Genomic DNA, 25391 nt, shown 5'->3' with positions numbered 1-25391 from the left:
TTTAGCTCCATGTTGTCTATGTATTCACTTCAGTGTTCGTCAGTCTTTGGTCCTGGATGTTTTCAATCAAGTGTATGATTGGGAGTTATTCCCTTCCAGGATCCTAATTCCAAATCAACCCATGTCTAGTCGAATCCAGCTGGTCTGTATGGGTATACTCGGCGTAGGATCAGGCAAAACCATCGAGTTGCGTACCTTGTGCAGGTCCGGACCTCAGTCGGTGGCCATGTGTCCCTGTCAAGTGGTCAGTCTATAACAGCCAGTGGTTTGAGCAGACAAAAACCCAGAAGGCGAGCCCTCTATACGGTTGTCATGCATCCGCCCCTGGAGTCACGTCCGGTGTTACGGTCGGTGTATGGAGGGTTTAGAAACCGGCAAACCTTCTCTGGCTTACGTATGAAACGTCCGGCAGTAGTAGAAGTTAATTGGGTGTTTCCATTCCCACCATCTCAGTCGTAGGTAATTCAGTGGTTTTGGGCGATAGTGACCAGTGGAATTACTCCCTTCCAGGATCGTAACGTTTCCAGAGGTATATCATCCCTGGACAGTGAATTGGTTCGTAGTCCAGGTAAAAAAATGGTTCGGTTGTCCAGGCTAAGTGCGGCGGGGTAAGGGGTCCCCCAGTGGGAAATTCCTCTGCGGGGTCCGATACCTCGCCAGACATTATCTGGGCACCCCAGGGGTTATCCGGCAGACGCGATCCTCCAGCGGCAGCGCATAACCCAAAAGCCCCTCTTTGGGTATCCCAACCCGCTAGGAGGAAACACGCGCTACTGAACAAACTGCCAATCCAGATCTAATCTGGGGTAGATAGTGGTCCAGCGCGTTACGTGAGTCTCCCGTGTGTAAGGGGGCTGGGAGGGTTGAGCCGATTGGTCTGCCAACAGAACCCAGAGGGGTCATGGAGGAGTCCGGTCTACCATTTCCTCCCTTCTTCTTGCTTGGTGTATGGTTGGGCCTGCTTGCTTAGGGTCTGCTCGCTGCGGGGAGTCGAATAGTCGGGCCCCCAGAGTAGTTGGAGAAAAAGGTTCTCGTCCGTTGGGGGTGCTGGTGGGTATCTTGGGTGAGGTAGATTTGGAAGGATGGTAAGATGGTGAGGGTTCTTGGGAAATAACATTTAGCTATTTAGATTCTATTTTGTAGTTTCTTTGCATCAAAGGGTCCATGGTCATGGTAACCCTGAGTTCAAGAAACCTGGGAAAAAAATTGATATTAGGGTTATAAAAATAAAAATATTTATTTTTATTTTTTTTTATTTATATCATTGTTTATTTATTTTAGTTTATAATGGTATCCTATTGGTCAAGGGTCCATGGTCAAGGAAACTCCAAGAGGACATTAAATGTTTTGTTGAATATAAATTGGTTGTCTAGTGATTATTGGTACAGGATCAAAGGGATCATATAGGATAAATCTAAGGTAAATGTTTAAGAGTCCGTGGTCACGGTATCTCTGAAAGGTAGTAGAGATCTATGTTTACGGTCCTAATGGCCACTAATCTATTTTTAAGGTAGCCTACTGGTAAAAGGGCCCTATCCTGTGATGGCTGAGTGCCAGTGTCTCTCAGTCAGTAGGGTTGGGACCAAGGATGGGGTGGGGGCACACATGCATACATACATAAACATGAAAGGGAATGTGCCTATACATATATTTTTAACATATACAAAAGCATACACATACAACACCACGAGTGGTGTGAGGGATAACATACAAAGTCACACTCCACTACATCCTAGTGTGTGCAAATATATATGAGAGCTGTGTAAAAGTCCAATTAAGGAAAGCAAAGTGTAAAATAAAAGGGTAGCCAAAAGGAGTTACCCCCGAAGTCCGTGTGGAATCTGCCTTCCTTACAGTCTCACACGGGTCTAGGGGCAACCCAGCCACGACGCGTTTCTGCCTACTCGGCTTCATCAGGTAGCAGGGAGGAGAATATACAAATAAAATTGAAATAAAAGGTGCAAAAAGTAGTAAAAATGTATGTATGTATATCTACATGTACCGTAGGGTGTACTGTGTAATTTACTTGCCTTGAATGTGGTCCTGGTTGGATGTGTGGAGCGAAATGCTAACTGTCCGGTGGTCTCCTCCTGAGGCTGCAAAGAGAGCTAACTCTCCCGTGTGCGCGTGTGGGAATGCGGTCTAGGTTATTTCGATTGGTCTGTACTGTTACTAGGTAGGACAGCCGCTAACAGGCTGTGGTGTGGAGGAATCAGACATAGGTGAGAGTGGAATGGGGATGCAGTAAAGTGGATGGGCAGTTAGAGTGGAGGTCAAGCACATCTAATAATAATACAATGGAGACCCAATGTGATAAATGTTCAACCTTGTAGTGACACAAGCTTTTCAAATGTTATTTGGTATAAATGAAGGGTGGAGTGTGACAAAACAGAAGACACAATACATTGTAAGGTACAGACAGGGTTAACAACATGAGGTCAGGTACAGATACATGTATACACACACACACATACACAGAGGGGTTGGAACTGGGGTTGCAGTTCGGGTTAGGGGCCAGGGCTAAGGTCAGAGACGGTGTTGTGAGAGAGTTTTGTTTTTGGGAAGGCCTCTGTCGTTGATCCCTGTGGGGAATTGTATAGGAGAAGTAGACTCTTTGCTTTTGGGGTGCTGTTTGGGTTGTGGGTGTCCGAGAGGTACCAGGTGAATTTTAAGTAGGACTAGAAGTCCTGGGGGTCAAGAGGAGCCATACGTGGAGTGCCTGTGATGTGTAGAAGTATGATAGATCCTCCTGTGAAAAGTGTGTATTTGACCTACGTGTCACCATTAACTTGTGTGTTAGCGTTGGGAGCGGTCTGCTCTGGTAGGGGTTTGGGGTTGGAAATACCCGAAGGTGAGGTTCTGTGGGTCCAGGAAAGGTAGAGGGTAGAGTGGACATCTGTGGGTTCCTATATGATTTTTAGTTGGGGTTCTGGGTGACCCATAGGTCTGGTTATAGGTCTTTGAATGTGGTGGAGTTATTTTTCCTCCGATTTTTTGTTGAGTCACGTTGTTTATATGCAGTAAGGTGCGATGTGCAGGGAAAAGTAGTGGCCGTGGTTTTTTAGGTCTTTTGTGGTGTTAGAGGGTATGAACCTTGTTTCTTTATTGAGGGGTAGTAGTAGATAGGGTTACTAGGGGGGTGTTCCTTTTACCAGGATCGAAAATGGTGCTGTTTTTATATTTTCTCGTTGGCGCTTGTTAGCGGAGTTTTAGCTTTGATCGCGTTCGTGTCCACTTGGGTTCCCGGATATGCGGTAGATTTGGCTGTTTTGCGGTGTTCAAGTCCACTTGGATTATGGGATGTACGGTTCCGAAAAGGCTTTTTTATGCTGTTTCCAGTTTTTTTATGGGTGGGGGTCTAACCTAGGTTTTTGGTTTGTTTATGTATGGTGCAGAGGTGTGGACCTATTTTATACTTTTGTTTCTTTTTGCTCCTAAGTTGGAAATACGTTCGTCAGGATGGGTAAAAAGTCTCTTACACCTGTGTCAGTGTAGTAAGTCCAGTTCTTTGTGGAAAAAAGGTCTTTGTCTTTACCTAAAAAAAAGGGGGGGTAGTGTCTTGAGAAAAAAAACTTTGGTCTTGAGTAAAAAAAAGGTTGGTATCTTTGGGAAAATCCTCTTTGGCTGGAAAATGGTAGTGTCTTGAAAAAACCTTTGTCTTGAGTAAAAATCAAAAAAAAAAAAAAAGGGGGGGGGATCTTTGAGAAGAATCCTCTTCGGTGGAAAAAGGTGGGATATTGGGTATTGGGGGGGGATCTTTGAGAAGAATCCTCTTAAATGGAAAAAAAAAAAATATTGGGGAAGGGGGGATCTTCTTTCGTTGAAAAATAGGGGGGGGGTATCCTTTCATTTAAAAAAAAAAAAAAAAAAAAGGGTGGTGTGCATCCAGGGGTCAGGAGTAGAGTAGGGTTATTTTGTTGGTATATAATCTAATGATTATTTTAAACCTGTTCACCATCAAACCAATCCAGAGGGTACAAGGGTGGAAAAACCATGTTTAAGGCCGGATTTGGGAGGATCCCAGTCAGTGTAAGGGATAAAAATCAATGGCTTGCTGCGTCCATACCCAACACCCAGCAACGCAGCGGTGACTCGCCAAGTGTTTGGTTTCTAGTTTTGAGTCGGTTGATCCACTTCCATCTCTGACACGTGGAAACCGGAGGGGGGAAGGGAGGGGTTGCACTCCACATCATATACGCGCGGGTCGGAGGGTACGGGCGCGGCCGGCCAAAGTCGTAGGCCCCATGGTAGCCCACTTGTAGGTTAACCCGTTGGTTGGGTTAAAGGACTGTCTGTCTGTAGGGTTAGGGTTAGGTATGGTTTTAGAATGGTTAAGGTGAGGGTTTAGGGTTAGGGTAAGATATGTTTTTTTTAAAGAAGGGTTTACGGTTAGGGTTAAGTTTAGGTATGGGTTTTGGGATGGTTAAGGTTAGGGTTAGGGTTAGGGTAAGGTATAGAAAAGGTTAAGTTTAGGTAGGTCTGTCAACTCAACTTAGGATCAGGCAAAGCCCTTGAGTAGCGTACCTTATGCAGGTCCGGTCCTCGGTTGGTTGCCATGTGTCCATGTCGAGTGGTATGGTCATGGTGTCAAGGTCCGCTATGTCAACGGAAGTGGAAAGCATAGTGCAACCTAGGAGTTTTACTCTCTTTCGGATCCTTCTTTTTTAGCTCCATGTTGTCTATGTATTCACTTCAGTGTTCGTCAGTCTTTGGTCCTGGATGTTTTCAATCAAGTGTATGATTGGGAGTTATTCCCTTCCAGGATCCTAATTCCAAATCAACCCATGTCTAGTCGAATCCAGCTGGTCTGTATGGGTATACTCGGCGTAGGATCAGGCAAAACCATCGAGTTGCGTACCTTGTGCAGGTCCGGACCTCAGTCGGTGGCCATGTGTCCCTGTCAAGTGGTCAGTCTATAACAGCCAGTGGTTTGAGCAGACAAAAACCCAGAAGGCGAGCCCTCTATACGGTTGTCATGCATCCGCCCCTGGAGTCACGTCCGTGTTACGGTCGGTGTATGGAGGGTTTAGAAACCGGCAAACCTTCTCTGGCTTACGTATGAAACGTCCGGCAGTAGTAGAAGTTAATTGGGTGTTTCCATTCCCACCATCTCAGTCGTAGGTAATTCAGTGGTTTTGGGCGATAGTGACCAGTGGAATTACTCCCTTCCAGGATCGTAACGTTTCCAGAGGTATATCATCCCTGGACAGTGAATTGGTTCGTGGTCCAGGTAAAAAAATGGTTCGGTTGTCCAGGCTAAGTGCGGCGGGGTAAGGGGTCCCCCAGTGGGAAATTCCTCTGCGGGGTCCGATACCTCGCCAGACATTATCTGGGCACCCCAGGGGTTATCCGGCAGACGCGATCCTCCAGCGGCAGCGCATAACCCAAAAGCCCCTCTTTTGGGTATCCCAACCCGCTAGGAGGAAACACGCGCTACTGAACAAACTGCCAATCCAGATCTAATCTGGGGTAGATAGTGGTCCAGCGCGTTACGTGAGTCTCCCGTGTGTAAGGGGGCTGGGAGGGTTGAGCCGATTGGTCTGCCAACAGAACCCAGAGGGGTCATGGAGGAGTCCGGTCTACCATTTCCTCCCTTCTTCTTGCTTGGTGTATGGTTGGGCCTGCTTGCTTAGGGTCTGCTCGCTGCGGGGGAGTCGAATAGTCGGGCCCCCAGAGTAGTTGGAGAAAAAGGTTCTCGTCCGTTGGGGGTGCTGGTGGGTATCTACGGTGAGGTAGATTTGGAAGGATGGTAAGATGGTGAGGGTTCTTGGGAAATAACATTTAGCTATTTAGATTCTATTTTGTAGTTTCTTTGCATCAAAGGGTCCATGGTCATGGTAACCCTGAGTTCAAGAAACCTGGGAAAAAAAATTGATTAACCACATTATATTTATAAAAATAAAAATATTTATTTTATTTTTTTATTTTTTTATATATCATTGTTTATTTATTTTATTTTATAATGGTATCCTATTGGTCAAGGGTCCATGGTCAAGGAAACTCCAAGAGGACATTAAATGTTTTGTTGAATATAAATTGGTTGTCTAGTGATTATTGGTACAGGATCAAAGGGATCATATAGGATAAATCTAAGGTAAATGTTTAAGAGTCCGTGGTCACGGTATCTCTGAAAGGCTAGTAGAGATCTATGTTTACGGTCCTAATGGCCACTAATCTATTTTTAAGGTAGCCTACTGGTAAAAGGGCCCTATCCTGTGATGGCTGAGTGCCAGTGTCTCTCAGTCAGTAGGGTTGGGACCAAGGATGGGGTGGGGGCACACATGCATACATACATAAACATGAAAGGGAATGTGCCTATACATATATTTTTAACATATACAAAAGCATACACATACAACACCACAAGTGGTGTGAGGGATAACATACAAAGTCACACTCCACTACATCCTAGTGTGTGCATATATATATGAGAGCTGTGTAAAAGTCCAATTAAGGAAAGCAAAGTGTAAAATAAAAGGGTAGCCAAAAGGAGTTACCCCCGAAGTCCGTGTGGAATCTGCCTTCCTTACAGTCTCACACGGGTCTAGGGGCAACCCAGCCACGACGCGTTTCTGCCTACTCGGCTTCATCAGGTAGCAGGGAGGAGAATATACAAATAAAATTGAAATAAAAGGTGCAAAAAGTAGTAAAAATGTATGTATGTATATCTACATGTACCGTAGGGTGTACTGTGTAATTTACTTGCCTTGAATGTGGTCCTGGTTGGATGTGTGGAGCGAAATGCTAACTGTCCGGTGGTCTCCTCCTGAGGCTGCAAAGAGAGCTAACTCTCCCGTGTGCGCGTGTGGGAATGCGGTCTAGGTTATTTCGATTGGTCTGTACTGTTACTAGGTAGGACAGCCGCTAACAGGCTGTGGTGTGGAGGAATCAGACATAGGTGAGAGTGGAATGGGGATGCAGTAAAGTGGATGGGCAGTTAGAGTGGAGGTCAAGCACATCTAATAATAATACAATGGAGACCCAATGTGATAAATGTTCAACCTTGTAGTGACACAAGCTTTTCAAATGTTATTTGGTATAAATGAAGGGTGGAGTGTGACAAAACAGAAGACACAATACATTGTAAGGTACAGACAGGGTTAACAACATGAGGTCAGGTACAGATACATGTATACACACACACACATACACAGAGGGGTTGGAACTGGGGTTGCAGTTCGGGTTAGGGGCCAGGGCTAAGGTCAGAGACGGTGTTGTGAGAGAGTTTTGTTTTTGGGAAGGCCTCTGTCGTTGATCCCTGTGGGGAATTGTATAGGAGAAGTAGACTCTTTGCTTTTGGGGTGCTGTTTGGGTTGTGGGTGTCCGAGAGGTACCAGGTGAATTTTAAGTAGGACTAGAAGTCCTGGGGGTCAAGAGGAGCCATACGTGGAGTGCCTGTGATGTGTAGAAGTATGATAGATCCTCCTGTGAAAAGTGTGTATTTGACCTACGTGTCACCATTAACTTGTGTGTTAGCGTTGGGAGCGGTCTGCTCTGGTAGGGGGTTTGGGGTTGGAAATACCCGAAGGTGAGGTTCTGTGGGTCCAGGAAAGGTAGAGGGTAGAGTGGACATCTGTGGGTTCCTATATGATTTTTAGTTGGGGTTCTGGGTGACCCATAGGTCTGGTTATAGGTCTTTGAATGTGGTGGAGTTATTTTTCCTCCGATTTTTTGTTGAGTCACGTTGTTTATATGCAGTAAGGTGCGATGTGCAGGGAAAAGTAGTGGCCGTGGTTTTTTAGGTCTTTTTGTGGTGTTAGAGGGTATGAACCTTGTTTCTTTATTGAGGGGTAGTAGTAGATAGGGTTACTAGGGGGGTGTTCCTTTTACCAGGATCGAAAATGGTGCTGTTTTTATATTTTCTCGTTGGCGCTTGTTAGCGGAGTTTTAGCTTTGATCGCGTTCGTGTCCACTTGGGTTCCCGGATATGCGGTAGATTTGGCTGTTTTGCGGTGTTCAAGTCCACTTGGATTATGGGATGTACGGTTCCGAAAAGGCTTTTTTATGCTGTTTCCAGTTTTTTTATGGGTGGGGGTCTAACCTAGGTTTTTGGTTTGTTTATGTATGGTGCAGAGGTGTGAGTGGGGTGGACCTATTTTATACTTTTGTTTCTTTTTGCTCCTAAGTTGGAAATACGTTCGTCAGGATGGGTAAAAAGTCTCTTACACCTGTGTCAGTGTAGTAAGTCCAGTTCTTTGTGGAAAAAAGGTCTTTGTCTTTACCTAAAAAAGGGGGGTAGTGTCTTGAGAAAAAAACTTTGGTCTTGAGTAAAAAAAAGTTGGTATCTTTGGGAAAATCCTCTTTGGCTGGAAAATGGTAGTGTCTTGAAAAAACCTTTGTCTTGAGTAAAAAATCAAAAAAAAAAAAAGAGGGGGGATCTTTGAGAAGAAATCCTCTTTGGTGGAAAAAGGTAAAATATTGGGTAGGGGGGGGATCTTTGAAAAAATAAAAAAATAAAAAAATAAAATAAATAAATAAAAAAAAAATGGGATAAAAAAATATAAAGGAAGGGGGGATCTTTTTGTTGAAAAATAGGGGGGGGTAATGTTCATTTAAAAAAAGGCTTTTGGGTTGAAAAAAAGGGTGGTGTATCCAGGGGTCAGGAGTAGAGTAGGTTATTTTGTTGGTATATAATCTAATGATTATTTTAAACCTGTTCACCATCAAACCAATCCAGAGGGTACAAGGGTGGAAAAAAACCATGTTTAAGGCCGGATTTGGGAGGATCCCTATGAGTGTAAGGGATAAAATATCAATGGCTTGCTGCGTCCATACCCAACACCCAGCAACGCAGCGGTGACTCGCCAAGTGTTTGGTTTCTAGTTTTGAGTCGGTTGATCCACTTCCATCTCTGACACGTGGAAACCGGAGGGGGAAGGGAGGGGTTGCACTCCACATCATATACGCGCGGGTCGGAGGGTACGGGCGCGGCCGGCCAAAGTCGTAGGCCCCATGGTAGCCCACTTGTAGGTTAACCCGTTGGTTGGGTTAAAGGACTGTCTGTCTGTAGGGTTAGGGTTAGGTATGGTTTTAGAATGGTTAAGGTGAGGGTTTAGGGTTAGGGGTAAGATATGTTTTTTTTGGGATGGTTAAAGAAGGGTTTACGGTTAGGGTTAAGTTTAGGTATGGGTTTTGGGATGGTTAAGGTTAGGGTTAGGGTTAGGGTAAGGTATAGAAAAGGTTAAGTTTAGGTAGGTCTGTCAACTCAACTTAGGATCAGGCAAAGCCCTTGAGTAGCGTCCCTTATGCAGGTCCGGTCCTCGGTTGGTTGCCATGTGTCCATGTCGAGTGGTATGGTCATGGTGTCAGGTCCGCTATGTCAACGGAGGTGGAAAGCATAGTGCAACCTAGGAGTTTTACTCCTTCGGATCCTTCTTTTTTAGCTCCATGTTGTCTATGTATTCACTTCAGTGTTCGTCAGTCTTTGGTCCTGGATGTTTTCAATCAAGTGTATGATTGGGAGTTATTCCCTTCCAGGATCCTAATTCCAAATCAACCCATGTCTAGTCGAATCCAGCTGGTCTGTATGGGTATACTCGGCGTAGGATCAGGCAAAACCATCGAGTTGCGTACCTTGTGCAGGTCCGGACCTCAGTCGGTGGCCATGTGTCCCTGTCAAGTGGTCAGTCTATAACAGCCAGTGGTTTGAGCAGACAAAAACCCAGAAGGCGAGCCCTCTATACGGTTGTCATGCATCCGCCCCTGGAGTCACGTCCGTGTTACGGTCGGTGTATGGAGGGTTTAGAAACCGGCAAACCTTCTCTGGCTTACGTATAACGTCCGGCAGTAGTAGAAGTTAATTGGGTGTTTCCATTCCCACCATCTCAGTCGTAGGTAATTCAGTGGTTTTGGGCGATAGTGACCAGTGGAATTACTCCCTTCCAGGATCGTAACATTTCCAGAGGTATATCATCCCTGGACAGTGAATTGGTTCGTAGTCCAGGTAAAAAATGGTTCGGTTGTCCAGGCTAAGTGCGGCGGGGTAAGGGGTCCCCCAGTGGGAAATTCCTCTGCGGGGTCCGATACCTCGCCAGACATTATCTGGGCACCCCAGGGGTTATTCGGCAGACGCGATCCTCCAGCCGCAGCGCATAACCCAAAAGCCCCTCTTTTGGGTATCCCAACCCGCTAGGATGAAACACGCGCTACTGAACAAACTGCCAATCCAGATCTAATCTGGGGTAGATAGTGGTCCAGCGCGTTACGTGAGTCTCCCGTGTGTAAGGGGGCTGGGAGGGTTGAGCCGATTGGTCTGCCAACAGAACCCAGAGGGGTCATGGAGGAGTCCGGTCTACCATTTCCTCCCTTCTTCTTGCTTGGTGTATGGTTGGGCCTGATTGCTTAGGGTCTGCTCGCTGCGGGGGAGTCGAATAGTCGGCCCCCAGAGTAGTTGGAGAAAAAGGTTCTCGTCCGTTGGGGGTGCTGGTGGGTATCTTGGGTGAGGTAGATTTGGAAGGATGGTAAGATGGTGAGGGTTCTTGGGAAATAACATTTAGCTATTTAGATTCTATTTTGTAGTTTCTTTGCATCAAAGGGTCCATGGTCATGGTAACCCTGAGTTCAAGAAACCTGGGAAAAAACATATTATATTGGGTATTTATTTATTGTTATTTTTTTAAAATTTATTTTATTTTTTTATAAAAATATTTTTTATTTATTTATTTATTTATTTAAAAATATATCATTGTTTATTTATTTTTGTTTATAATGGTTTCCTATTGGTCAAGGGTCCATGGTCAAGGAAACTCCAAGAGGAACATTAAATGTTTTGTTAAATATAAATTGGTTGTCTAGTGATTATTGGTACAGGATCAAAGGGATCATATAGGATAAATCTAAGGTAAATGTTTAAGAGTCCGTGGTCACGGTATCTCTGAAATGCTAGTAGAGATCTATGTTTACGGTCCTAATGGCCACTAATCTATTTTTAAGGTAGCCTACTGGTAAAAGGGCCCTATCCTGTGATGGCTGAGTGCCAGTGTCTCTCAGTCAGTAGGGTTGGGACCAAGGATGGGGTGGGGGCACACATGCATACATACATAAACATGAAAGGGAATGTGCCTATACATATATTTTTAACATATACAAAAGCATACACATACAACACCACAAGTGGTGTGAGGGATAACATACAAAGTCACACTCCACTACATCCTAGTGTGTGCAATATATATATGAGAGCTGTGTAAAAGTCCAATTAAGGAAAGCAAAGTGTAAAATAAAAGGGTAGCCAAAAGGAGTTACCCCGAAGTCCGTGTGGAATCTGCCTTCCTTACAGTCTCACACGGGTCTAGGGGCAACCCAGCCACGACGCGTTTCTGCCTACTCGGCTTCATCAGGTAGCAGGGAGGAGAATATACAAATAAAATTGAAATAAAAGGTGCAAAAAGTAGTAAAAATGTATGTATGTATATCTACATGTACCGTAGGGTGTACTGTGTAATTTACTTGCCTTGAATGTGGTCCTGGTTGGATGTGTGGAGCGAAATGCTAACTGTCCGGTGGTCTCCTCCTGAGGCTGCAAAGAGAGCTAACTCTCCCGTGTGCGCGTGTGGGAATGCGGTCTAGGTTATTTCGATTGGTCTGTACTGTTACTAGGTAGGACAGCCGCTAACAGGCTGTGGTGTGGAGGAATCAGACATAGGTGAGAGTGGAATGGGGATGCAGTAAAGTGGATGGGCAGTTAGAGTGGAGGTCAAGCACATCTAATAATAATACAATGGAGACCCAATGTGATAAATGTTCAACCTTGTAGTGACACAAGCTTTTCAAATGTTATTTGGTATAAATGAAGAGTGGAGTGTGACAAAACAGAAGACACAATACATTGTAAGGGACAGACAGGGTTAACAACATGAGGTCAGGTACAGATACATGTATACACACACACACATACACAGAGGGGTTGGAACTGGGGCTGCAGTTCGGGTTAGGGGCCAGGGCTAAGGTCAGAGACGGTGTTGTGAGAGAGTTTTGTTTTTGGGAAGGCCTCTGTCGTTGATCCCTGTGGGGAATTGTATAGGAGAAGTAGACTCTTTGCTTTTGGGGTGCTGTTTGGGTTGTAGGTGTCCGAGAGGTACCAGGTGAATTTTAAGTAGGACTAGAAGTCCTGGGGGTCAAGAGGAGCCATACGTGGAGTTCCTGTGATGTGTAGAAGTATGATAGATCCTCCTGTGAAAAGTGTGTATTTGACCTACGTGTCACCATTAACTTGTGTGTTAGCGTTGGGAGCGGTCTGCTCTGGTAGGGGGTTTGGGGTTGGAAATACCCGAAGGTGAGGTTCTGTGGGTCCAGGAAAGGTAGAGGGTAGAGTGGACATCTGTGGGTTCCTATATAATTTTTTAGTTGGGGTTCTGGGTGACCCATAGGTCTGGTTATAGGTCTTTGAATGTGGTGGAGTTATTTTTCCTCCGATTTTTTGTTGAGTCACGTTGCTTATATGCAGTAAGGTGCGATGTGCAGGGGAAAGTAGTGGCCGTGGTTTTTTAGGTCTTTTTGTGGTGTTAGAGGGTATGAACCTTGTATCTTTATTGAGGGGTAGTAGTAGATAGGGTTACTAGGGGGTGTTCCTTTTACCAGGATCGAAAATGGTGCTGTTTTTATCTTTTCTAGTTGGCGCTTGTTAGCGGAGTTTTAGCTTTGATCGCGTTCGTGTCCACTTGGGTTCCCGAATATGCGGTAGATTTGGCTGTTTTGCGGTGTTCAAGTCCACTTGGATTATGGGATGTAGGGATCCGAAAAGGCTTTTTTATGCTGTTTCAAGTTTTTTTATGGGTGGGGTCTTACCTAGGTTTTTGGTTTGTTTGTGTATGGTGCAGAGGTGTGAGTGGGTTGGACCTATCTTATAATTTAGTTTCTTTTTGCTCCTAAGTTGGAAATACGTTCGTCAGGATGGGTAAAAAGTCTCTTACACCTGTGTCAGTGTAGTAAGTCCAGTTCTTTGTAGAAAAAGGTCTTTGTCTTTAGCTAAAAAAAGGGGGGTGTGTCTTGGGAAAAAAACCTTTGGTCTTGAGTAAAAAAAGTTGGTATCTTTGGGAGAATCCTCTTTGGTTGAAAATGGTAGTGTCTTGAAAAAACCTTTGTCTTGAGTAAAAGAGGGGGGATCTTTGAGAAAAATCCTCTTTGGTAGAAAAAGGTAAAATCTTTGAGAAGGGGTCTTCTTTCGTTGAAAAAAAAAATAAAAAAATAAAAAAATAAATAAATAAATAAAAAAAATAAAAATAAATAAAATATAAAGGGGGGGGGGGAAGAATCCTCTTCGGTGGAAAAAGGTGGGATATTGGGGAAGGGGTAGTGTTCATCAAAAATAGGGGGGGGGTTTTAAAAAAAGGGGGTGTGTATAGTGTATATCCAGGGGTCAGGAGTAGAGTAGGGTTATTTTGGTTGGTATATAATCTAATGATTATTTTTAACCTATTCACCATCAAACCAATCCAGAGGGTACAAGGGGAGGAAAAAAACATGTTTAAGGCCGGATTTGGGAGGATCCCATGGTGTAAGGGATAAAATATCCTTGGCTTGCTGCGTCCATACCCACATCCAGGCAACGCAGCGGTGACTCGCCATGTGTTTGGTTTCTAGTTTTGAGTCGGTTGATCCACTTCCATCTCTGACACGTGGAAACCGGAGGGGGAAGGGAGGGGTTGCACTCCACATCATATACGCGCGGGTCGGAGGGTACGGGCGCGGCCGGCCAAAGTCGTAGGCCCCATGGTAGCCCACTTGTAGATTAACCCGTTGGTTGGGTTAAAGGACTGTCTGTCTGTGGGGTTAGGGTTAGGTATAGTTTTAGAATGGTTAAGGTTAGGGTTTAGGGTTAGGGTAAGATATGGTTAAGAAGGGTTAAGGTAAGGGTTAAAGGTATGGGTTTTGGGATGGTTAAGGTTAGGGTTAGGGTTAGGGTAAGGTATAGAAAAGGTTAAGTTTAGGTATGGGTTTTGGGATGGTTGGGATGGTTGCTTCTAGGTTAGGTTAGGGTTAGGGTTAGGGTAAGGTATAGAAAAGGTTAAGTTTAGGTAGGTCTGTCAACTCAACTTAGGATCAGGCAAAGCCCTTGAGTTGCGTCCCTTATGCAGGTCCGGTCCTCGGTTGGTTGCCATGTGTCCATGTCGAGTGGTATGATCATGATGTCCAGGTCCGCTATGTCAACGGAGGTGGAAAGCATAGTGCAACCTAGGAGTTTTACTCCCTTACGGATCCTTCTTCTTTAGCTCCATGTTGTCTATGTATCCACTTCAGTGTTCGTCAGTCTTTGGTCCTGGATGTTTTCAATCATGTGTATGATTGGGAATTATTCCCTTCCAGGATCCTAATTCCAAATCAACCCATGTCTAGTCGAATCCAGCTGGTCTGTATGGGTATACTCGGCGTAGGATCAGGCAAAACCATCGAGTTGCGTACCTTGTGCAGGTCCGGACCTCAGTCGGTTGCCATGTGTCCCTGTCAAGTGGTCAGTCTATAACAGCCAGTGGTTTGAGCAGACAAAAACCCAGAAGGCGAGCCCTCTATAGGGTTGTCATGCATCCGCCCCTGGAGTCGCATCCTGTGTTCCGGTCGGTGTATGGAGGGTTTAGAAACCGGCAAACCTTCTCTGGCTTACGTATGAAACGTCCGGCAGTAGTAGAAGTTAATTGGGTGTTTCCATCCACACCATCTCAGTCGTAGGTAATTCAGAGGTTTTGGGTAATAGTGACCAGTGGAATTACTCCCTTCCAGGATCGTAACATTTCCAGAGGTATATCATCCCTAGACAGTGAATTGGTTCGTAGTCCAGGTAAAAAAATGGTTCGGTTGTCCAGGCTAAGTGCGGCGGGGGTAAGGGGTCCCCCAGTGGGAAATTCCTCTGCGGGGTCCGATACCTCGCCAGACATTATCTGGGCACCCCAGGGGTTATTCGGCAGACGCGATCCTCCAGCCGCAGCGCATAACCCAAAAGCCCCTCTTTTGGGTATCCCAACCCGCTAGGATGAAACACGCGCTACTGAACAAACTGCCAATCCAGATCTAATCTGGGGTAGATAGTGGTCCAGCGCGTTACGTGAGTCTCCCGTGTGTAAGGGGGCTGGGAGGGTTGAGCCGATTGGTCTGCCAACAGAACCCAGAGGGGTCATGGAGGAGTCCGGTCTACCATTTCCTCCCGTCTTCTTGCTTGGTGTATGGTTGGGCCTGATTGCTTAGGGTCTGCTCGCTGCGGGGGAGTCGACAAAACCGTGCCCCCAGAGTAGATGGAGAAAACAGGTTCTCGTCCGTTGGGGGTGCTGGTGGGTATCTTGGGTGAGGTAGATTTGGAAGGATGGTGAGAAGGTGAGGGTTCTTGGTAATTAACATTTAGCTATTTAGATTCTATTTTGTAGTTTCTTTGCATCAAAGGGTCCATGGTCATGGTAACCCTGAGTTCAAGAAACCTGGAAGAAAAATTGATATAACCACATATTATATTCCTTTTTTTTTTTTTTTTTTTTTTTTTTAAAATATGTATTTATTTATTGTTATTTTTTTAAATTTATTTATTTTATTTTTTTATATATTTTTAATTTAATTTCTTATTTTTATTTATTTATTTATTTATTTAAAAATATATATATTATTGTTTATTTATTTTTGTTTATAATGGTTTCCTATTGGTCAAGGGTCCATGGTCAAGGAAACTCCAAGAGGAGAACATTAAATGTTTTGTTAAATATAAATTGGTTGTCTAGTGATTATTGGTACAGGATCAAAGGGATCATATAGGATAAATCTAAGGTAAATGTTTAAGAGTCCGTGGTCACGGTATCTCTGAAATGCTAGTAGAGATCTATGTTTACGGTCCTAATGGCCACTAATCTATTTTTAAGGTAGCCTACTGGTAAAAGGGCCCTATCCTGCGATGGCTGAGTGCCAGTGTCTCTCAGTCAGTAGGGTTGGGACCAAGGATGGGGTGGGGGCACACATGCATACATACATAAACATGAAAGGGAATGTGCCTATACATATATTTTTAACATATACAAAAGCATACACATACAACACCACAAGTGGTGTGAGGGATAACATACAAAGTCACACTCCACTACATCCTAGTGTGTGCATATATATATATGAGAGCTGTGTAAAAGTCCAATTAAGGAAAGCAAAGTGTAAAATAAAAGGGTAGCCAAAAGGAGTTACCCCGAAGTCCGTGTGGAATCTGCCTTCCTTACAGTCTCACACGGGTCTAGGGGCAACCCAGCCACGACGCGTTTCTGCCTACTCGGCTTCATCAGGTAGCAGGGAGGAGAATATACAAATAAAATTGAAATAAAAGGTGCAAAAAGTAGTAAAAATGTATGTATGTATATCTACATGTACCGTAGGGTGTACTGTGTAATTTACTTGCCTTAAATGTAGTCCTGGTTGGATGTGTGGAGCGAAATGCTAACTGTCCGGTGGTCTCCTCCTGAGGCTGCAAAGAGAGCTAACTCTCCCGTGTGCGCGTGTGGGAATGCGGTCTAGGTTATTTCGATTGGTCTGTACTGTTACTAGGTAGGACAGCCGCTAACAGGCTGTGGTGTGGAGGAATCAGACATAGGTGAGAGTGGAATGGGGATGCAGTAAAGTGGATGGGCAGTTAGAGTGGAGGTCAAGCACATCTAATAATAATACAATGGAGACCCAATGTGATAAATGTTCAACCTTGTAGTGACACAAGCTTTTCAAATGTTATTTGGTATAAATGAAGAGTGGAGTGTGACAAAACAGAAGACACAATACATTGTAAGGGACAGACAGGGTTAACAACATGAGGTCAGGTACAGATACATGTATACACACACACACATACACAGAGGGGTTGGAACTGGGGCTGCAGTTCGGGTTAGGGGCCAGGGCTAAGGTCAGAGACGGTGTTGTGAGAGAGGTTTTGTTTTTGGGAAGGCCTCTGTCGTTGAGCCCTGTGGGGAATTGTATAGGAGAAGTAGACTCTTTGCTTTTGGGGTGCTGTTTGGGTTGTAGGTGTCCGAGAGGTACCAGGTGAATTTTAAGTAGGACTAGCAGTCCTGGGGGTCAAGAGGAGCCATACGTGGAGTTCCTGTGATGTGTAGAAGTATGATAGATCCTCCTGTGAAAAGTGTGTATTTGACCTACGTGTCACCATTAACTTGTGTGTTAGCGTTGGGAGCGGTCTGCTCTGGTAGGGGTTTGGGGTTGGAAATACCCGAAGGTGAGGTTCTGTGGGTCCAGGAAAGGTAGAGGGTAGAGTGGACATCTGTGGGTTCCTATAGAATTTGTAGTTGGGGTTCTGGGTGACCCATAGGTCTGGTTATAGGTCTTTGAATGTGGTGGAGTTATTTTTACTCCGATTTTTTGTTGAGTCACGTTGTTTATATGCAGTAAGGTGCGATGTGCAGGGAAAAGTAGTGGCCGTGGTTTTTTAGGTCTTTTTGTGGTGTTAGAGGGTATGAACCTTGTATCTTTATTGAGGGGTAGTAGTAGATAGGGTTACTAGGGGGGTGTTCCTTTTACCAGGATCGAAAATGGTGCTGTTTTTATCTTTTCTAGTTGGCGCTTGTTAGCGGAGTTTTAGCTTTGATCGCGTTCGTGTCCACTTGGGTTCCCGAATATGCGGTAGATTTGGCTGTTTTGCGGTGTTCAAGTCCACTTGGATTATGGGATGTAGGGATCCGAAAAGCTTTTTTATGCTGTTTCAAGTTTTTTTATGGGTGGGGGTCTTACCTAGGTTTTTGGTTTGTTTGTGTATGGTGCAGAGGTGTGAGTGGGTTGGACCTATCTTATAATTTAGTTTCTTTTTGCTCCTAAGTTGGAAATACGTTCGTCAGGATGGGTAAAAAGTCTCTTACACCTGTGTCAGTGTAGTAAGTCCAGTTCTTTGTAGAAAAAGGTCTTTGTCTTTAGCTAAAAAAAAGGGGTGTCTTGGGAAAAAAACCTTTGGTCTTGAGTAAAAAAAAGTTGGTATCTTTGGGAGAATCCTCTTTGGTTGAAAAAGGGTAGTGTCTTGAAAAAACCTTTGTCTTGAGTAAAAAGGGGGGGATCTTTGAGAAGAAATCCTCTTTGGTAGAAAAAGGTAAAATCTTTGAGTAGGGGGATCTTTCTTAAAAAAATAAAAAAAAATAAAAAATAAAAAAAAAATAAATAAATAAATAAAAAAAATAAAATATTGGGGGTGGGGGATTCCTTTTGTTGAAAAAAAGGGGGGGTAGTGTTCATCAAAAAAGGCTTTTTTGAAAAAAAAGGGTGGTGTGCATCCAGGGGTCAGGAGTAGAGTATGGTTATTTTGGTTGGTATATAATCTAATGATTATTTTTAACCTATTCACCATCAAACCAGTCCAGAGGGTACAAGGGTGGAGGAAAAAACCCTTGTAAAAGGCCGGATTTGGGAGGATCCCAGTCAGTGTAAGGGATAAAATATCCTTGGCTTGCTGCGTCCATACCCATCTCTGACACATCCCAGCAACGCAGCGGTGACTCGCCATGTGTTTGGTTTCTAGTTTTGAGTCGGTTGATCCACTTCCATCTCTGACACGTGGAAACCGGAGGGGGAAGGGAGGGGTTGCACTCCACATCATATACGCGCGGGTCGGAGGGTACGGGCGCGGCCGGCCAAAGTCGTAGGCCCCATGGTAGCCCACTTGTAGATTAACCCGTTGGTTGGGTTAAAGGACTGTCTGTCTGTGGGGTTAGGGTTAGGTATAGTTTTTAGAATGGTTAAGGTTAGGGTTTAGGGTTAGGGTAAGATATGGTTAAGAAGGGTTAAGGTAAGGGTTAAGTTTAGGTATGGGTTTTGGGATGGTTAAGGTTAGGGTTAGGGTTAGGGTAAGGTATAGAAAAGGTTAAGTTTAGGTATGGGTTTTGGGATGGTTAAGGTTAGGGTTAGGGTTAGGGTAAGGTATAGAAAAGGTTAAGTTTAGGTAGGTCTGTCAACTCAACTTAGGATCAGGCAAAGCCCTTGAGTTGCGTCCCTTATGCAGGTCCGGTCCTCGGTTGGTTGCCATGTGTCCATGTCGAGTGGTATGATCATGATGTCCAGGTCCGCTATGTCAACGGAGGTGGAAAGCATAGTGCAACCTAGGAGTTTTACTCCCTTACGGATCCTTCTTCTTTAGCTCCATGTTGTCTATGTATCCACTTCAGTGTTCGTCAGTCTTTGGTCCTGGATGTTTTCAATCATGTGTATGATTGGGAATTATTCCCTTCCAGGATCCTAATTCCAAATCAACCCATGTCTAGTCGAATCCAGCTGGTCTGTATGGGTATACTCGGCGTAGGATCAGGCAAAACCATCGAGTTGCGTACCTTGTGCAGGTCCGGACCTCAGTCGGTTGCCATGTGTCCCTGTCAAGTGGTCAGTCTATAACAGCCAGTGGTTTGAGCAGACAAAAACCCAGAAGGCGAGCCCTCTATAGGGTTGTCATGCATCCGCCCCTGGAGTCGCATCCTGTGTTCCGGTCGGTGTATGGAGGGTTTAGAAACCGGCAAACCTTCTCTGGCTTACGTATGAAACGTCCGGCAGTAGTAGAAGTTAATTGGGTGTTTCCATCCACACCATCTCAGTCGTAGGTAATTCAGAGGTTTTGGGTAATAGTGACCAGTGGAATTACTCCCTTCCAGGATCGTAACATTTCCAGAGGTATATCATCCCTAGACAGTGAATTGGTTCGTAGTCCAGGTAAAAAATGGTTCGGTTGTCCAGGCTAAGTGCGGCGGGGTAAGGGGTCCCCAGTGGGAAATTCCTCTGCGGGGTCCGATACCTCGCCAGACATTATCTGGGCACCCCAGGGGTTATCCGGCAGACGCGATCCTCCAGCCGCAGCGCATAACCCAAAAGCCCCTCTTTTGGGTATCCCAACCCGCTAGGATGAAACACGCGCTACTGAACAAACTGCCAATCCAGATCTAATCTGGGGTAGATAGTGGTCCAGCGCGTTACGTGAGTCTCCCGTGTGTAAGGGGGCTGGGAGGGTTGAGCCGATTGGTCTGCCAACAGAACCCAGAGGGGTCATGGAGGAGTCCGGTCTACCATTTCCTCCCGTCTTCTTGCTTGGTGTATGGTTGGGCCTGATTGCTTAGGGTCTACTCGCTGCGGGGGAGTCGACAAAACCGTGCCCCCAGAGTAGTTGGAGAAAACAGGTTCTCGTCCGTTGGGGGTGCTGGTGGGTATCTTGGGTGAGGTAGATTTGGAAGGATGGTGAGAAGGTGAGGGTTCTTGGTAATTAACATTTAGCTATTTAGATTCTATTTTGTAGTTTCTTTGCATCAAAGGGTCCATGGTCATGGTAACCCTGAGTTCAAGAAACCTGGAAAAAAAATTGATATAACCACATATTATATTCCTTTTTTTTTTTTTTTTTTTTTTTTTTAAATATGTATTTATTTATTGTTATTTTTTTAAATTTATTTATTTTATTTTTTTATATATTTTTAATTTAATTTCTTATTTTTTTTATTTATTTATTTATTTAAAAATATATATATTATTGTTTATTTATTTTTGTTTATAATGGTTTCCTATTGGTCAAGGGTCCATGGTCAAGGAAACTCCAAGAGGAGAACATTAAATGTTTTGTTAAATATAAATTGGTTGTCTAGTGATTATTGGTACAGGATCAAAGGGATCATATAGGATAAATCTAAGGTAAATGTTTAAGAGTCCGTGGTCACGGTATCTCTGAAATGCTAGTAGAGATCTATGTTTACGGTCCTAATGGCCACTAATCTATTTTTAAGGTAGCCTACTGGTAAAAGGGCCCTATCCTGCGATGGCTGAGTGCCAGTGTCTCTCAGTCAGTAGGGTTGGGACCAAGGATGGGGTGGGGGCACACATGCATACATACATAAACATGAAAGGGAATGTGCCTATACATATATTTTTAACATATACAAAAGCATACACATACAACACCACAAGTGGTGTGAGGGATAACATACAAAGTCACACTCCACTACATCCTAGTGTGTGCATATATATATATGAGAGCTGTGTAAAAGTCCAATTAAGGAAAGCAAAGTGTAAAATAAAAGGGTAGCCAAAAGGAGTTACCCCGAAGTCCGTGTGGAATCTGCCTTCCTTACAGTCTCACACGGGTCTAGGGGCAACCCAGCCACGACGCGTTTCTGCCTACTCGGCTTCATCAGGTAGCAGGGAGGAGAATATACAAATAAAATTGAAATAAAAGGTGCAAAAAGTAGTAAAAATGTATGTATGTATATCTACATGTACCGTAGGGTGTACTGTGTAATTTACTTGCCTTGAATGTGGTCCTGGTTGGATGTGTGGAGCGAAATGCTAACTGTCCGGTGGTCTCCTCCTGAGGCTGCAAAGAGAGCTAACTCTCCCGTGTGCGCGTGTGGGAATGCGGTCTAGGTTATTTCGATTGGTCTGTACTGTTACTAGGTAGGACAGCCGCTAACAGGCTGTGGTGTGGAGGAATCAGACATAGGTGAGAGTGGAATGGGGATGCAGTAAAGTGGATGGGCAGTTAGAGTGGAGGTCAAGCACATCTAATAATAATACAATGGAGACCCAATGTGATAAATGTTCAACCTTGTAGTGACACAAGCTTTTCAAATGTTATTTGGTATAAATGAAGAGTGGAGTGTGACAAAACAGAAGACACAATACATTGTAAGGGACAGACAGGGTTAACAACATGAGGTCAGGTACAGATACATGTATACACACACACATACACAGAGGGGTTGGAACTGGGGCTGCAGTTCGGGTTAGGGGCCAGGGCTAAGGTCAGAGACGGTGTTGTGAGAGAGGTTTTGTTTTTGGGAAGGCCTCTGTCGTTGAGCCCTGTGGGGAATTGTATAGGAGAAGTAGACTCTTTGCTTTTGGGGTGCTGTTTGGGTTGTAGGTGTCCGAGAGGTACCAGGTGAATTTTAAGTAGGACTAGCAGTCCTGGGGGTCAAGAGGAGCCATACGTGGAGTTCCTGTGATGTGTAGAAGTATGATAGATCCTCCTGTGAAAAGTGTGTATTTGACCTACGTGTCACCATTAACTTGTGTGTTAGCGTTGGGAGCGGTCTGCTCTGGTAGGGGGTTTGGGGTTGGAAATACCCGAAGGTGAGGTTCTGTGGGTCCAGGAAAGGTAGAGGGTAGAGTGGACACCTGTGGGTTCCTATAGAATTTGTAGTTGGGGTTCTGGGTGACCCATAGGTCTGGTTATAGGTCTTTGAATGTGGTGGAGTTATTTTTACTCCGATTTTTTGTTGAGTCACGTTGTTTATATGCAGTAAGGTGCGATGTGCAGGGAAAAGTAGTGGCCGTGGTTTTTTAGGTCTTTTTGTGGTGTTAGAGGGTATGAACCTTGTATCTTTATTGAGGGGTAGTAGTAGATAGGGTTACTAGGGGGGTGTTCCTTTTACCAGGATCGAAAATGGTGCTGTTTTTATCTTTTCTAGTTGGCGCTTGTTAGCGGAGTTTTAGCTTTGATCGCGTTCGTGTCCACTTGGGTTCCCGAATATGCGGTAGATTTGGCTGTTTTGCGGTGTTCAAGTCCACTTGGATTATGGGATGTAGGGATCCGAAAAAGCTTTTTTATGCTGTTTCAAGTTTTTTTATGGGTGGGGGTCTTACCTAGGTTTTTGGTTTGTTTGTGTATGGTGCAGAGGTGTGAGTGGGTTGGACCTATCTTATAATTTAGTTTCTTTTTGCTCCTAAGTTGGAAATACGTTCGTCAGGATGGGTAAAAAGTCTCTTACACCTGTGTCAGTGTAGTAAGTCCAGTTCTTTGTAGAAAAAAGGTCTTTGTCTTTAGCTAAAAAAAGGGGGGGGGGTGTCTTGGGAAAAAAAACCTTTGGTCTTGAGTAAAAAAAGTTGGTATCTTTGGGAGAATCCTCTTTGGTTGAAAAAGGGTAGTGTCTTGAAAAAACCTTTGTCTTGAGTAAAAGAGGGGGGGGGATCTTTGAGAAGAAATCCTCTTTGGTAGAAAAAGGTAAAATCTTTGAGTAGGGGTCTTCTTTCGTTGAAAAAATAAAAAAAAAAAATAAATAAATAAATAAAAAAAAATAAAAATAAATAAAATAAAAAGGGGTGGGGGGATTCCTTTGTTGAAAAAAAGGGGGGGGTAGTGTTCATCAAAAAAAGGCTTTTGGGTTGAAAAAAAAGGGTGGTGTGCATCCAGGGGTCAGGAGTAGAGTATGGTTATTTTGGTTGGTATATAATCTAATGATTATTTTTAACCTATTCACCATCAAACCAGTCCAGAGGGTACAAGGGTGGAGGAAAAAAAACCCTTGTAAAAGGCCGGATTTGGGAGGATCCCAGTCAGTGTAAGGGATAAAATATCCTTGGCTTGCTGCGTCCATACCCTACATCCGGCAACGCAGCGGTGACTCGCCATGTGTTTGGTTTCTAGTTTTGAGTCGGTTGATCCACTTCCATCTCTGACACGTGGAAACCGGAGGGGGGAAGGGAGGGGTTGCACTCCACATCATATACGCGCGGGTCGGAGGGTACGGGCGCGGCCGGCCAAAGTCGTAGGCCCCATGGTAGCCCACTTGTAGATTAACCCGTTGGTTGGGTTAAAGGACTGTCTGTCTGTGGGGTTAGGGTTAGGTATAGTTTTTAGAATGGTTAAGGTTAGGGTTTAGGGTTAGGGTAAGATATGGTTAAGAAGGGTTAAGGTAAGGGTTAAGTTTAGGTATGGGCGCGGCCGGCCAGTTGGGATGGTTAAGGTTAGGGTTAGGGTTAGGTAAGGTATAGAAAAGGTTAAGTTTAGGTATGGGTTTTGGGATGGTTAAGGTTAGGGTTAGGGTTAGGGTAAGGTATAGAAAAGGTTAAGTTTAGGTAGGTCTGTCAACTCAACTTAGGATCAGGCAAAGCCCTTGAGTTGCGTCCCTTATGCAGGTCCGGTCCTCGGTTGGTTGCCATGTGTCCATGTCGAGTGGTATGATCATGATGTCCAGGTCCGCTATGTCAACGGAGGTGGAAAGCATAGTGCAACCTAGGAGTTTTACTCCCTTACGGATCCTTCTTCTTTAGCTCCATGTTGTCTATGTATCCACTTCAGTGTTCGTCAGTCTTTGGTCCTGGATGTTATTCCCTTCCAGGATCCTAATTCCAAATCAACCCATGTCTAGTCGAATCCAGCTGGTCTGTATGGGTATACTCGGCGTAGGATCAGGCAAAACCATCGAGTTGCGTACCTTGTGCAGGTCCGGACCTCAGTCGGTTGCCATGTGTCCCTGTCAAGTGGTCAGTCTATAACAGCCAGTGGTTTGAGCAGACAAAAACCCAGAAGGCGAGCCCTCTATAGGGTTGTCATGCATCCGCCCCTGGAGTCGCATCCTGTGTTCCGGTCGGTGTATGGAGGGTTTAGAAACCGGCAAACCTTCTCTGGCTTACGTATGAAACGTCCGGCAGTAGTAGAAGTTAATTGGGTGTTTCCATCCACACCATCTCAGTCGTAGGTAATTCAGAGGTTTTGGGTAATAGTGACCAGTGGAATTACTCCCTTCCAGGATCGTAACATTTCCAGAGGTATATCATCCCTAGACAGTGAATTGGTTCGTAGTCCAGGTAAAAAAATGGTTCGGTTGTCCAGGCTAAGTGCGGCGGGGTAAGGGGTCCCCCAGTGGGAAATTCCTCTGCGGGGTCCGATACCTCGCCAGACATTATCTGGGCACCCCAGGGGTTATTCGGCAGACGCGATCCTCCAGCCGCAGCGCATAACCCAAAAGCCCCTCTTTTGGGTATCCCAACCCGCTAGGATGAAACACGCGCTACTGAACAAACTGCCAATCCAGATCTAATCTGGGGTAGATAGTGGTCCAGCGCGTTACGTGAGTCTCCCGTGTGTAAGGGGGCTGGGAGGGTTGAGCCGATTGGTCTGCCAACAGAACCCAGAGGGGTCCCGGAGGAGTCCGGTCTACCATTTCCTCCCTTCTTCTTGCTTGGTGTATGGTTGGGCCTGATTGCTTAGGGTCTGCTCGCTGCGGGGGAGTCGACAAAACCGTGCCCCCAGAGTAGTTGGAGAAAACAGGTTCTCGTCCGTTGGGGGTGCTGGTGGGTATCTTGGGTGAGGTAGATTTGGAAGGATGGTGAGAAGGTGAGGGTTCTTGGTAATTAACATTTAGCTATTTAGATTCTATTTTGTAGTTTCTTTGCATCAAAGGGTCCATGGTCATGGTAACCCTGAGTTCAAGAAACCTGGAAAAAAAATTGATATAACCACATATTATATTCCTTTTTTTTTTTTTTTTTTTTTTTTATAAATATGTATTTATTTATTGTTATTTTTTTTAAATTTATTTATTTTATTTTTTTATATATTTTTAATTTAATTTCTTATTTTTATTTATTTATTTATTTAAAAAATATATATATTATTGTTTATTTATTTTTGTTTATAATGGTTTCCTATTGGTCAAGGGTCCATGGTCAAGGAAACTCCAAGAGGAGAACATTAA

At 44.5% G+C, this 25391-nt stretch overlaps 1 long non-coding RNA gene across 2 annotated transcripts in view; it reads left to right on the top strand.

Annotated features, from left to right (window-relative positions):
* The window catches only part of LOC127931575 (uncharacterized), a 29679-nt gene extending 5484 nt beyond the window's left edge, over positions 1 to 24195 (top strand). Inside the window, exons 1-3 of one of the 2 annotated variants that reach the window (XR_008141844.1) lie at positions 4050 to 4262; positions 18614 to 18847; positions 23725 to 24195. This is a non-coding gene — a long non-coding RNA (uncharacterized LOC127931575). Of the gene's footprint in view, positions 1 to 4049; positions 4263 to 18613; positions 18848 to 23724 lie in introns of those variants that run through there. The other variant, XR_008141845.1, reaches the window with a different exon arrangement.
* Positions 24196 to 25391: the final 1196 nt, after the last annotated feature.

This window comes from Oncorhynchus keta, chromosome 8 (genome assembly GCF_023373465.1).
Source record: "Oncorhynchus keta strain PuntledgeMale-10-30-2019 chromosome 8, Oket_V2, whole genome shotgun sequence".
Classification (NCBI taxonomy): Eukaryota; Metazoa; Chordata; class Actinopteri; order Salmoniformes; family Salmonidae; genus Oncorhynchus; species Oncorhynchus keta.
The sequence above is the reverse complement of the archived record's forward strand: the minus strand, read 5'-3'. Positions and strand labels throughout refer to the sequence as shown.